Raw genomic sequence first — 11881 nt, forward strand, 5'->3', positions numbered from 1 at the left:
ATCCCTGCCCTCCCTCATTATGACTGGGTTTGTTAGGGGTGTTAGGCCGTTTTTTTTTGGAATCAGGAACTAACTTCAGCCACCGACCTCCAGATCTGATAATGGACTGTAGGTTAAATTTAAAATGCGGCTCCGGACAATGGGATCCTTGAGCTGTGAAAACAGCAGTAAATTGAGTAAAAAAAAGTCAACATCAGCCAGGATGTAGGTGTGAGGAGGGAGCTGTAATAGTTATATGTAATTCAAAAGAAGCCTTAGACCATGAGGTATAGGAGCAGAATTAGGCCATTTGGCCCATCGAGTTTGCTCCTCCATTTTATAGTGGCTGATCTAATTTTCCTCTCAGCCCCAATCTCCTGCTTCTCCCCGTACCCCTTCATGCCCTGACCAGTCAAGAATCTACAGCCTCTGCTTTAAATACACATAAAGATTTGGCCTCCCCAGCTGCCTGTGGCAAAGAATTCCACAGATTCTCCACTCTCTGGCTAAAGAAATTCTTCCTCATCTCCGTTCTAAAAGGACGCCCCTCTATCCTGAGGCCGTGTCCTCTGGTCTTTAGACTCTCCCACCACAGGAAACATCCTCTCCACATTCACTCTATTGAGGCTTTCAATAAGATCGCCCCTCATTCTTCTGAATTTGAGTGAATACAGGCCCAGAGCCATCAAATGCTCTTCATATGACAAGCTGTTCAATGCTGGAATCATTTCTGTCAATCTCCTTTGAACCCTCCCCAGTTTCAGCTCAGTCTTTCTCAGATTAGAGGCCCAAACCTGCTCACAATACTCCAAGTGACGCCTCTCCAGTGCTTTATAAAGTCTCAGCTTTACATCCTTGCTTTTATGCTCTAGTCCTCTTGAAATGAATGCTAACATTGCATTTGCCTTCCTCACCAGAGTCTCAACCTGCAAATTAACCTTTGCGGAATCCTGCACAAGGACTCCAAAGTTCCTTTAGATTATGAGGACATTCAGTCCTCGTTTATTGTCATTTAGTAATTCATGCATTAAGAAATGATACGATGTTCCTCCACAGTATGATATCACAGGAACACAAGACAGACCAAGACTAACTGACAAAAGCCACATAATTATAACATATAGTTACAACAGTGCAGAGCAATGCTGTAATTTGACAAAGAGCAGACCATGGGCACGGTAAAAAACAAAAGTCTCAAAGTCCCCGATAGCCCATCACCTCACGCAGACGGTAGAATGAAGAAAAACTTCCTGCCATGAACCTCCAGTGCCGCAAACTTGCCGATGCAGCACCCTGGAAGCGTCCGACCACAGCCAACTCTGAGTCCGTCCAAAAACTTCGAGCCTCCGACCAGCCCTCCGACACTGAGCACCGTCTCTGCTGAATGCTTCGACCCCGGCCCTGGCCACCAAGCCACAGGCAAAGCCGAGGATTCGGGGCCTTCCTCTCCGGAGATTTCTCCATCACACAGTAGCAGCGGCAGCGAAACAGGCATTTCAGAGGTTTCACCAGATGTTCCTCCGTGCTTCTCACGTCCGTCCCCACCAAATCAGGATTGTGCACGGCCCCTACTTACAGATAACAGATATTAATCCTGCAGTGGCCGGGCGCATCTCAGTTTTTTTTTGTATTTTCTCTCCATTTAGAAAATGGTCAATCCTATCATTTCTTCTACGAGTGCATGACCGTACACGTCCCAACACTGTATTCCATCTGCCATTTTTATTGCCCACTCTCCTAATCTGTCTAAGTCCTTCTGTAGCCTCTTTGCTTCTGCAGAACTACCTGCCCCTCCACCTATTTTCATGTCATTTGCAAACTTTGCAACAAAGCCATCAACTCCATCATCGAAATCATTGACATATAATGTAAAAAGAATCTATCCCAACACAGACCCCTGAGGAACACCACGAGTCACCGGCAGCCAATCAGCAAAGGCTCCTTTTATCCCCACTCTTTGCATCCTGCCAATCAGCCACTGCTTTATCCATGTGATGCACCATCAATAACTCTCGGAGACGTGAGGCGAGATATCGGCTTTTATTGGCTGGAAGAAAGAACAAGCAGCAAGTGACCACCACGCAACATCCTGGAGACTGAGGCCGGGGCTGTGCCTCCAATCACCTTTATACAGGGGTCTGTGGGAGGAAACACGGTCTGTGGGAGGAGCCACAGGAGCAGTCAGCGGGGGTTGGGGGGCATGTCCAGACAGGTAGATGTAGTTCACCACACCATGCTGGAACCTTTCCTGTGGCAGCTTGTCAAAGGCCTTTTGAAAATCCAAGCACAACATCAACCAATCATGGTAGATACACAGTAAATACAAGATCACCCTTTGATCTTTAGCATCTAAAATGTCATGTAATGTTGGGTCAAGCAGGCATCCTTCCTTTGGAAGGGTCTCAATGTGGTGGTTGCTGTGTCTCATTTTGTGGAATAGAAGACTTCTTCATACCAGCTGCATCTCTCTTGCGACTTTGTTCACGTGACAACACCAACCCCCTGTATAAAAATTCGGTCCCCATTCTGAGAGATCGCTGTCTTATAATCCTGTCCTATGCACTGAGCAATCAGGGAAACTACAGAATACTTGGACAGATAAGGAGAATGGGCAAAAAAGTGACAGGTGGAAAATATTGTAGGGAAGTGTGGGGTAGAAGGAATAAGGGTATAGATTATTTCCCAAATGGGGAGAAGGTTCAGAGATCAGAGGTACAAAGGGACTTGGGAGACCTCGTGCATGATTACCTGAAGGCTAACTTCCGGGTTGAATCAGCGGTCGTCATCACCATTATGTGCTGTGTCGTATGGCATCATCATTATGCGCCATGTTGTATGAGATCATCACCATGTGCCGTGTATGACATGGACGATCATGGTGACCGTGATTGTTCTTGGCAAATTTTTCTACAGAAGTGGTTTGCCATTGCCTTCTTCTGGGCAGTGTCTTCACAAGACGGCTGACCCCCCCCAACCCCAGCCGTTATCAATAGTGAAAGGCCTGGACAGAGTGGATGTGGGGTGAATGTTTCCGATAGTGAGGGCATATTGGATCAGAGGGAATCGCCACAGAATCGAGGAAGGTCCACTGAGAACGGAGATGAGGAGGAATTTCTTTAGCCAGAGGTGGTGAATCTGTGGAATTCATTGCCACAGACGGCTGTGGAGGCTAAGGCATTGGGTATATTTAAAGCAGAGGTTGGTACATTCTTGATTAGTAAGAATGTCAAAGTTTACAGGGAGAAGGCAGGAGAATGGGGTTGAGAGGGAAAATAAATCAGCTGGTATGGGATGGCAGAGCAGACTAGATGGGCTGAATGGCCTAAATCTGCTCCTATGTCTGTTGGGCTTATAGTAAGGCACACTGAGAGATCAGGGTCAGGAACCCTGTTCTCATGCCCTGCGAGGTCAGGGTCTTGAATTCTGTCCCATCCACTGGTGGTTTAGGGTCCTCTATCCTGAGGTTTCAGTACGGGATGGGGAGAAAGATGAAGGTTTGTGAGTTTTAATGAGGACTGAGAAGGGAGACAGGAAGGAGAGGGGAAGTGGGACTGGTGAGGTGTCCCTCCTACCAGAGGGACTGGAGGGCAGGCTCCAGGCTGAGGGAGGCAACTACAGCAGCCCCCACCCGCTCTCTGGGCCAAAGGTCCCAAGCCAGAGGTGCAACGGAGATGGTGGGCCCATTCCCAGCATCCCTTGCACCCGCCGTCATGGAATCTCTCGAGTCGGCGGCCTGGGGGAAGCCGGAGCGGCGGCAGAGCCCCTGGGAGGGAGAGGAGACCCCAGGCGAACGAGTCGACACGGAGACCGGTACCTCCGATGGAAGTGTAGCCTGCTGCCTTCAGGGTGGTGGATCCACTGCAGCGCAGGCAGACATTTTGTGCTAATTCCGACCCACCAGGCTCCAGGTATCTCAGGGTCTGCTGCCTGCCCTGCCCTCCCCCCCACCCCCCGGTGTGTGTATATTTACAAGCGTATAATACTTCAGTGTACACACGCAGGCAGCTGTGCATCCTGTTGGCACTGTGGGACTTAATAATCCAGCGTCCAATCTGCCAACAATTGCTAAAGCTGGAAGAGTACAGATTTACTTAAAACTGGGATAAACACATCCCGTCACTGGGAGCGTTTAAACCAGACAGAAGGCTGCAGAAATGCAAAATTAACAGCGTCTCTGGTCTAAAGCCCTTCTTTGCCACCGTGGTCAACCATTGCTTCACACACAGAACGCTGGAGGAACTCAGCAGGCCGCGCAGCGTCCCTGGAAAAGAGTGAACGGCCGAGGCCCCCGTTGCTTGCTGCTTCCCGAAAACCCATCGATGGACGGATGGGTGTGCTGACGCTGGAGAGAAGAGCGATTCTGGAAATGGAAGGCTTATCTTATGGGGAGCGTTTGATGGTACTGGCTGGAATTCGAAAGGAAAAGGGGAGGTCTCACTGAAACCCATCAAATACTCTTCAGAGATTGTCTGCCTGATGTCAATGGTCACTTGTGGTCTTGTGAGGTGCACCAGCTGCTTGTATGACCTTCCAGCACCTTCTCTCAAGGCCTCATGTCTCCCTGATCGGGGGGAGGGGGGGCCAAGCAGGTCCTACACCTTGCCCGAGGTTGACCTTCTCCCATGGCTTCACGTGACCCTGATCAAGGGTGGGGAGGGCAAGCAGGTGCTACCCTTTGTCCAAGGGTGACCTGTAGGCCAGCGGAGGGAAGGAGCACCTTATCCCTCCTTTGGTAGAGACGTATCTCCACCCCAACATCCTTTCACAACACATGCCAGTGATAATAAAGCCTGGTTCTGTTTTTGACAAGTAAACAGATTTTGAATCCTGGTTGTTATATTTACTCCCTTCTTAACCGAGTTCCAGAAAGATTATCACTGACTCATTTCCAAATGCCTCAACGGCCCACTGTCATTAACAGACCAGCTCCCAGCTCGCTGTGTCCTGTTATCTACAGTATGCCCAGTCAACCCCTTCACCAACCACTGTGCCTTTTATCCAGTGCTCCTCCCTTTATCCGAGCTAACCACCCGCTCTTTGATTCTGCCCCTGGGGCCTAACCCTGTCTTTCATGTGGGTCTGTGAGGAGAGAAGGTCCCATGTTGCCAAGTGCACACCAAAACATGTAAATTGGACAGAGCTTTTGTGAGACCACATCTGAGATATCGTGTCCAGTTTTGATCTCTGCACTTCAAAAGGATGTAATGTTTTTGGAAGGGAGTGAATTCAGCGGTGGCCGTCGTGGTACAGGATTAATAGGGAACAGAGCACTACACTATTAAGGAGGAATGCTTATTGTAGGAGGCCCCTCTTTATGGCATGAAAAGTCTCACCTCATAGAAGCTTTATTAAAATGGGAAAATGCTGATGGTTTGTAAAGAATTGGTGTCGCACTTAAACCCCACGTTCCTGATCTGCGGTCACCCGGGACGGAGGGGGTGTGGCTCACTTGGCCGCCTTGTTTCTGGGCCTGGCCAGGCCAGCCCGTTCAAAGTACATTGATTGTCAAAGTGCGTCCACCTTGAGGCTCACCTCCTGACAGACAGCCGCAGAGCAAAGACGCCCAAGACCGCGGCATGGTAACGTAGTGGACAGCGCGACGCCTTACAGTACCGGCGACCCGGGTTCAATTCCCGCCCGCTGCCTGTTAGGAGTTTGTGTGCGTTCTCCCCGTGACTGCGTGGGTTTTCATCCGGGTGCTCCGGTTTCCTCCCACAGTAGGGTAATTGATCTTTGCAAGTTGTCCCATGATTAGGCCAGGATTAAATTGGGGAGATCGCTGAGCGGCCCGGGGCCTGTTCTGCAGTGTATCTCAATAAATAAAAAATAAATAAATAGACCTATTTTAAAGAAGGGACAGCATCAAACATCCAGTGTACAGAGAAAAATAAATCACGTGAGCAATGAACGCATCGGGTAGCGTTGCGAATTGAAATCCACAAAGAGAGTCTGCCAGAGCGGAGTATCGAGCTGAACCGGCCCGTCCCTCGTCTCGTGTCCCGACACCCTGACATTTTTGATCTGTCCCGGCGCCTAAATCGCCGTACAAACATCAGGTTCAGTGGCTTCGAAACGCTCTGGGGCCCGGGCCCCCACTGCCTCAATTTGGCCTGTACCCGGCCTTTCTGATTCGGCCCTGCGCCTGCCCGAACCGATTGCCTGCCCCTCTTCTGGGGTTATGTCCCGTGCCAGGTCTCCCTAAGAAGATCACGAGACAGCCACAGGCGCAATGTGGGAGTTTCCGGGAACCATCGAGGCCAAGTGTGTTGTAGGTGGTGAAGACCGTATTTTAATTTGAGACTATAAACCATGTGTTTTCTGAAACCCTTCAAGTTGTACTGCTGTGATACTGCCGGTACGAAGAATTAAAGGTGCAGGATTAAAATCCACAATACTCAAGATATTCAGCGGCCCAGACAGCACCGTTGGGAAGAGAGACAGAGTTGAGGCCCGTTGCCCAGAGACAGAGTTGAGACCCGTTGGCCGGAGATGGAGTTGAGACCCGTTGGCCGGAGACGGAGTGGAGACCCATTGGCCGGAGACGGAGTGGAGACCCGTTGGCCGGAGACGGAGTGGAGACCCGTTGGCCGGAGACGGAGTGGAGGCCCGTTGGCCGGAGACGGAGTGGAGGCCCGTTGGCCGGAGACGGAGTGGAGACCCGTTGGCCGGAGACGGAGTGGAGACCCGTTGGCCGGAGACGGAGTGGAGGCCCGTTGGCCGGAGACGGAGTGGAGGCCCGTTGGCCGGAGACGGAGTGGAGGCCCGTTGGCCGGAGACGGAGTGGAGACCCGTTGGCCGGAGACGGAGTGGAGGGTCGTTGGCCGGAGACGGAGTGGAGGCCCATTGGCCGGAGACGGAGTGGAGACCCGTTGGCCGGAGACGGAGTGGAGGCCCATTGGCCGGAGACGGAGTGGAGACCCGTTGGCCGGAGACGGAGTGGAGGCCCGTTGGCCGGAGACGGAGTGGAGGCCCGTTGGCCGGAGACAGGCCTGGGAATCTCTGCAACTCTGCTGGGCTTTTGGAGCCCAGTATCTGAAGGCCCGAGGCCTGCATTTTGGAGGATGAAAGTGGGAGGCTGAAGACAGCCTGTCCTGGGGTTTAAAAACTGTATGCCTGTAGGTGTGAGGGAAGAAATAGTTTTGGCTGTTGTTTTTTTTTGCTTGAGTTTTATGTTTTTTAAAAATTTTTATTGATGGACAGTACAGAAACCCCCTGATTAACCCTAGCCTAGGCACTGGAGAATTTACAATGAAAATTTAATCCACCAACCGGCCTGTGGACTGTGGGAGGAAACCCACACGCTCACGGGGACGAACGTGCGAGCTCCTCACAGACAGCGGGTGGAAATGAACCCAGTCCACTGGCACTGCAAAGTGATGTGTTAGCTCCATTTCTTTCCCCCTCAGATACTGTCCGACCTGCTAAGTATTTCCAGCATTTTCTGTATTTTGATATTTTATTTTTTAAGTCACGGTTGTAGCACAGGACTCACGTTAGGTGATCTTGGCACAGCAAGATCCCACAAGGCGCACTGCGCTCAGTTCATCCATCTCTGTTGAGCGGAGGATAAACTCTGACCTAACAATACTCTCCTAACTCTCCTGATAGGGAACCTGGTCCCAACATATGAAAACCTACAGCACAATACAGTCCCGTCCGCCCACAATGCTGTGCCGAACATGTCCTTACCTGAGAAGTTACCTAGGCTTACCCATAGTCCTCTATTTTTCTAAGCTCCATGTCGTATCTGACTCCACCACCGTCACTGGCAGCCCATTCCACGCACTCACCACTCTCTGAGTAAAAAACTTACCCCTGACATCTCCTCTGTACCTACTTCCAAGCACCTTAAAACTGTGCCCTCTTGTGTTAGCCACTTCAGCCCTGGGGCAAAGCCTCTGACTATCCACACGGTCAATGCCTCTCATCATCGTGTACACCAACATATTGAGGCAGCTACAACGAAGACACGACAGCGGCTATATTTCATTAGGAGTTTGGGGGGTTTAGTTTGTCTGCTAAAACAATTGAAAACTTCTGCAGATGTACTGCGGAGAGCATTCTGACTGGCTGCATCACCGTCTGGCTACTGCACAGGATCGAAAGAAACTAAACTCAGTTAGCTCCATCACAGGCACCAATCTCTGTAGTATTCAGGACACCTTCAAGGAGCGATGCCTCAAAAAGGCAGCGTTCATTATTAGGGACACCCACCACCCAGGACATATAACCATATAATAATTACAGCACAGAAACAGGCCATCTCGGCCCTTCTAGTCTGTGCTGAATGCTTACCCTCACCTAGTCCCACTGACCTGCCCTCAGCCCATAACCCTCCATTCCTTTCCTGTCCATATACCTATCCAATTTTACTTTAAATGACAATATTGAACCTGCCTCTACCACTTCTACTGGAAACTCATTCCACACAGCTACCACTCTCTAAGTAAAGAAGTTCCCCCTCGTGTTACCCCTAAACTTTTGCCCCCTAACTCTCAACTCATGTCCTCTTGTTTGAATCTCCCCTACTCTCAATGGAAACAGCCTATTCACGTCAACTCTATCTATCCCCCTCATAATTTTAAATACCTCTATCAAGTCCCTCCTCAACCTTCTACGCTCCAAAGAATAAAGACCTAACTTGTTCAACCTTTCTCTGTAAGTTAGGTGCTGAAACCCAGGTAAAATTCTAGTAAATCTCCTCTGTACTCTTTCTATTTTGTTGACATCTTTCCTATAATTTGGTGACCAGAAATGTACACAGTTAAACCCGACTCTGATTCTGAGGGGTGTTCGGAGAGCAGTCGCCCAGTCAGAGCCGACGATGCGGCCGTGCTGTGGTCCGGACCGACGAGAGCTCTGGGAGCGATCAAAGAGACGCGGATCACTTTACAGCAGAGAGGCGCGTGGAGTCGCAGGCTGCGGTGTGTAATCCCAAAGCAGAGGCTGGACGCTTGACAAGAGATGAAAGCGGAGATGTGGACGGCTCTCTGCAAGGAGGAATCCCAGACTTGACAGAAGAACAAAGATTGCTTCCGTGGTTGTGTCATACCCCTGATCTGGCTGTGTACATAACGATAATGATGCATTAGCCGGCCCACCCAGCCTCTGAGAGCTTGCTGCACACAAAGAGCTTCCATTGTCGAGGCTGAAGAAGAGGTCTGAATTAACCCTTTCCTCGCCGTGGCCTCGGTACAGCCGAGGAGCAGCTTCCAAAGCTTTGCTCTTTGCCTCGTCCGCCATCTTCAACAGGGCCCTACCGCCGAGCGCACCTGTGCCTTTCCCCCCGCCCCCTCCGTTCTCCGCGGGGGTCGCTGCCTCCGCGACGCCCTCGTCTGATCGCCGCTCCCCGCCGATCTCCCACCCGGCCCTTGTCCCGCGGGCGGCAGCCCTTCTGCCTCCGCTCGGGGCCCCAGACTGTCCGTCCAGGTTCACCTGCGGATCTGTCGGGGGGTCTGGTGCTGGGGAGGGGCCCCCTTTGTCAATCCCTATCCCCATTCCCCTTCTGACTTGTCGATCCACGGCCTCCTCTTCAGCCACGTCGAGGCCGCTGTCAGGTTGGAGGAGCAACACCTCGTATTCCGTCTGGGTAGCCTCCTAACCTGATAAATCGATAAAATGGACGACCATTGACCGCTCCAGGCCGGGCGGGCTGGTCTGAGATGGAACCCATGAACACTAAAGTTTCTTCTCCCTCTCTTTTTCCACTTCTACATGTATTTAATTAAATTTCCTTTTTATATATTCCTCTTACCGTAATTCACAGTTTTTATCATTATATATGGCCACAAAACAACAAATTTCACGACATATGCCGGTGATACTAAACCTGATTCTGATGTCTCCAGCTTCCGGTAACATTTCCCCTCTCCCTTCCATCTTCTTTCCCCACTCTGACCTCTGGCCTCTTCCCCTCACCGGCCTATTGTCTCCTCCAGGGGCCCCTCCTCCTTCCCTTTCTCCCTCAGTCCACTCCCCTCTCCTATCAGATCCCTTCTTCCCCAGCCCTTTGCCTTTTCCACCAATCACCTCCCGGCTTCTTACTTCATCCCACTCCCCGCTTGACTTCAACCATCATCTTCGAAGTTTGTACACTTTATCTGTCCCCTTCCATGCAGCCACAAAAGCAGCATGAAGGAACCCACCAAAAAAAAGAGAAGACCTTCAAACACCTAATGTGCAGGAAAAAACAATCATACAAACAGCAAAAGTAAGCAAATAACATTTAGCTCCCCCCCACCACTTCTCTGTCCTGCCAAAGGGTCTCGGCCTGAAACGTCGACTGTTTACTCTTTTCCTTAGGCTCTGCCTGGCCTGCTGAATTCCTCCAGCGTTTTGTGTGTGTTGCCCTGGATTTCCGGAATCTCCCTGTGTTAATGGCTCCCAGCGTTCTGGATCTGAATTCCTATCTGAACAGAAGTGCCCACAACCGTATCTCTTGTGTTTCCGGTCGCAGAATGGCAGAGCCTGGAAACAGAGAGGTGAGAAAATCCATAGGCCCTGGAGATCACAAAATGGTGGAGCAGGCCGGGCAGCCCTATGGAAATGAGCAAGCAGTCGATGTTCCAGGCCAAGACCCTCCATCAGGACTGAGAAGGGTGGGGGAAGATGCCAAATTAAAATGGTGGAGCAGGCCGGGCAGCCCTATGGAAATGAGCAAGCAGTCGATGTTCCAGGCCGAGACCCTCCATCAGGACTGAGAAGGGTGGGGGAAGATGCCAAATTAAAATGGTGGAGCAGGCCGGGCAGCCCTATGGAAATGAGCAAGCAGTCGATGTTCCAGGCCGAGACCCTCCATCAGGACTGAGAAGGGTGGGGGAAGATGCCAAATTAAAATGGTGGAGCAGGCCGGGCAGCCCTATGGAAATGAGCAAGCAGTCGATGTTCCAGGCCGAGACCCTCCATCAGGACTGAGAAGGATGGGGGAGATGCCAAATTAAAATGGTGGAGCAGGCCGGGCAGCCCTATGGAAATGAGCAAGCAGTCGATGTTCCAGGCCGAGACCCTCCATCAGGACTGAGAAGGGTGGGGGAAGATGCCAAATTAAAATGGTGGAGCAGGCCGGGCAGCCCTATGGAAATGAGCAAGCAGTCGATGTTCCAGGCCAAGACCCTCCATCAGGACTGAGAAGGACGGGGGGAGATGCCAAATTAAAATGATGGAGCAGGCCAGGCAGCCCTATGGAAATGAGCAAGCAGTCGATGTTCCAGGCCGAGACCCTCCATCAGGACTGAGAAGGACAGGGGGAGATGCCAAATTAAAATGGGAGGGGAGAGAAGCTGGCTGGAAGGTGATGGGTGGGAAAGGTTCAAGGGTTGGAGAGGAAGAGGTGTGATAGGAGAGGAGAGTGGACCGTAGGAGAAAGGGAAGAGGGAGGAGACCCGGAGGGAAGCGATAGGCAGGTGAGGAGAAGTGAACGGTCAGGGTGGGGAACAGAGGAGGGGTGGGGGGAGGATTATTTTTTCACCAGAAGGAGAAATCGACATTCATGCCATCAAGTTGGAGGCTACCCAGATGGAATATAATGTGTTGCTCCCTCAGAGGGTGGCATCCTGGCACAAGAGCATTAAAACAGGCCCTTTGGCCCATCCTGGCTGTACTGACCATCAAGCATATCTATACTAATCCCACTTGCCTTCATTAACTCTATATTCCCCTGTGCCCTGGTCAATCTAGTGCCTGGCTGGATGCCTTTAAAATGATGGAACGATTCTACTTCTCTTTTACACTTGTGTCCCAAGTGCTTCGAAGAGCATACTGAAGAATTCATTTTGTTTTCCTCTGGTTATTTTAACAAAAGTTAAAGTAGAAGTCAAAGTTCTTCTCCGTGGGTTGTCACCTCGTCGTGGTGGAGAAGCTCGTGTGGTCCTGAGATCCCGAGAGCGATGCCGTCTGGAGCTGT

Source organism: Hypanus sabinus, chromosome 26 (genome assembly GCF_030144855.1).
Source record: "Hypanus sabinus isolate sHypSab1 chromosome 26, sHypSab1.hap1, whole genome shotgun sequence".
In the NCBI taxonomy this organism is placed as follows: domain Eukaryota; kingdom Metazoa; phylum Chordata; class Chondrichthyes; order Myliobatiformes; family Dasyatidae; genus Hypanus; species Hypanus sabinus.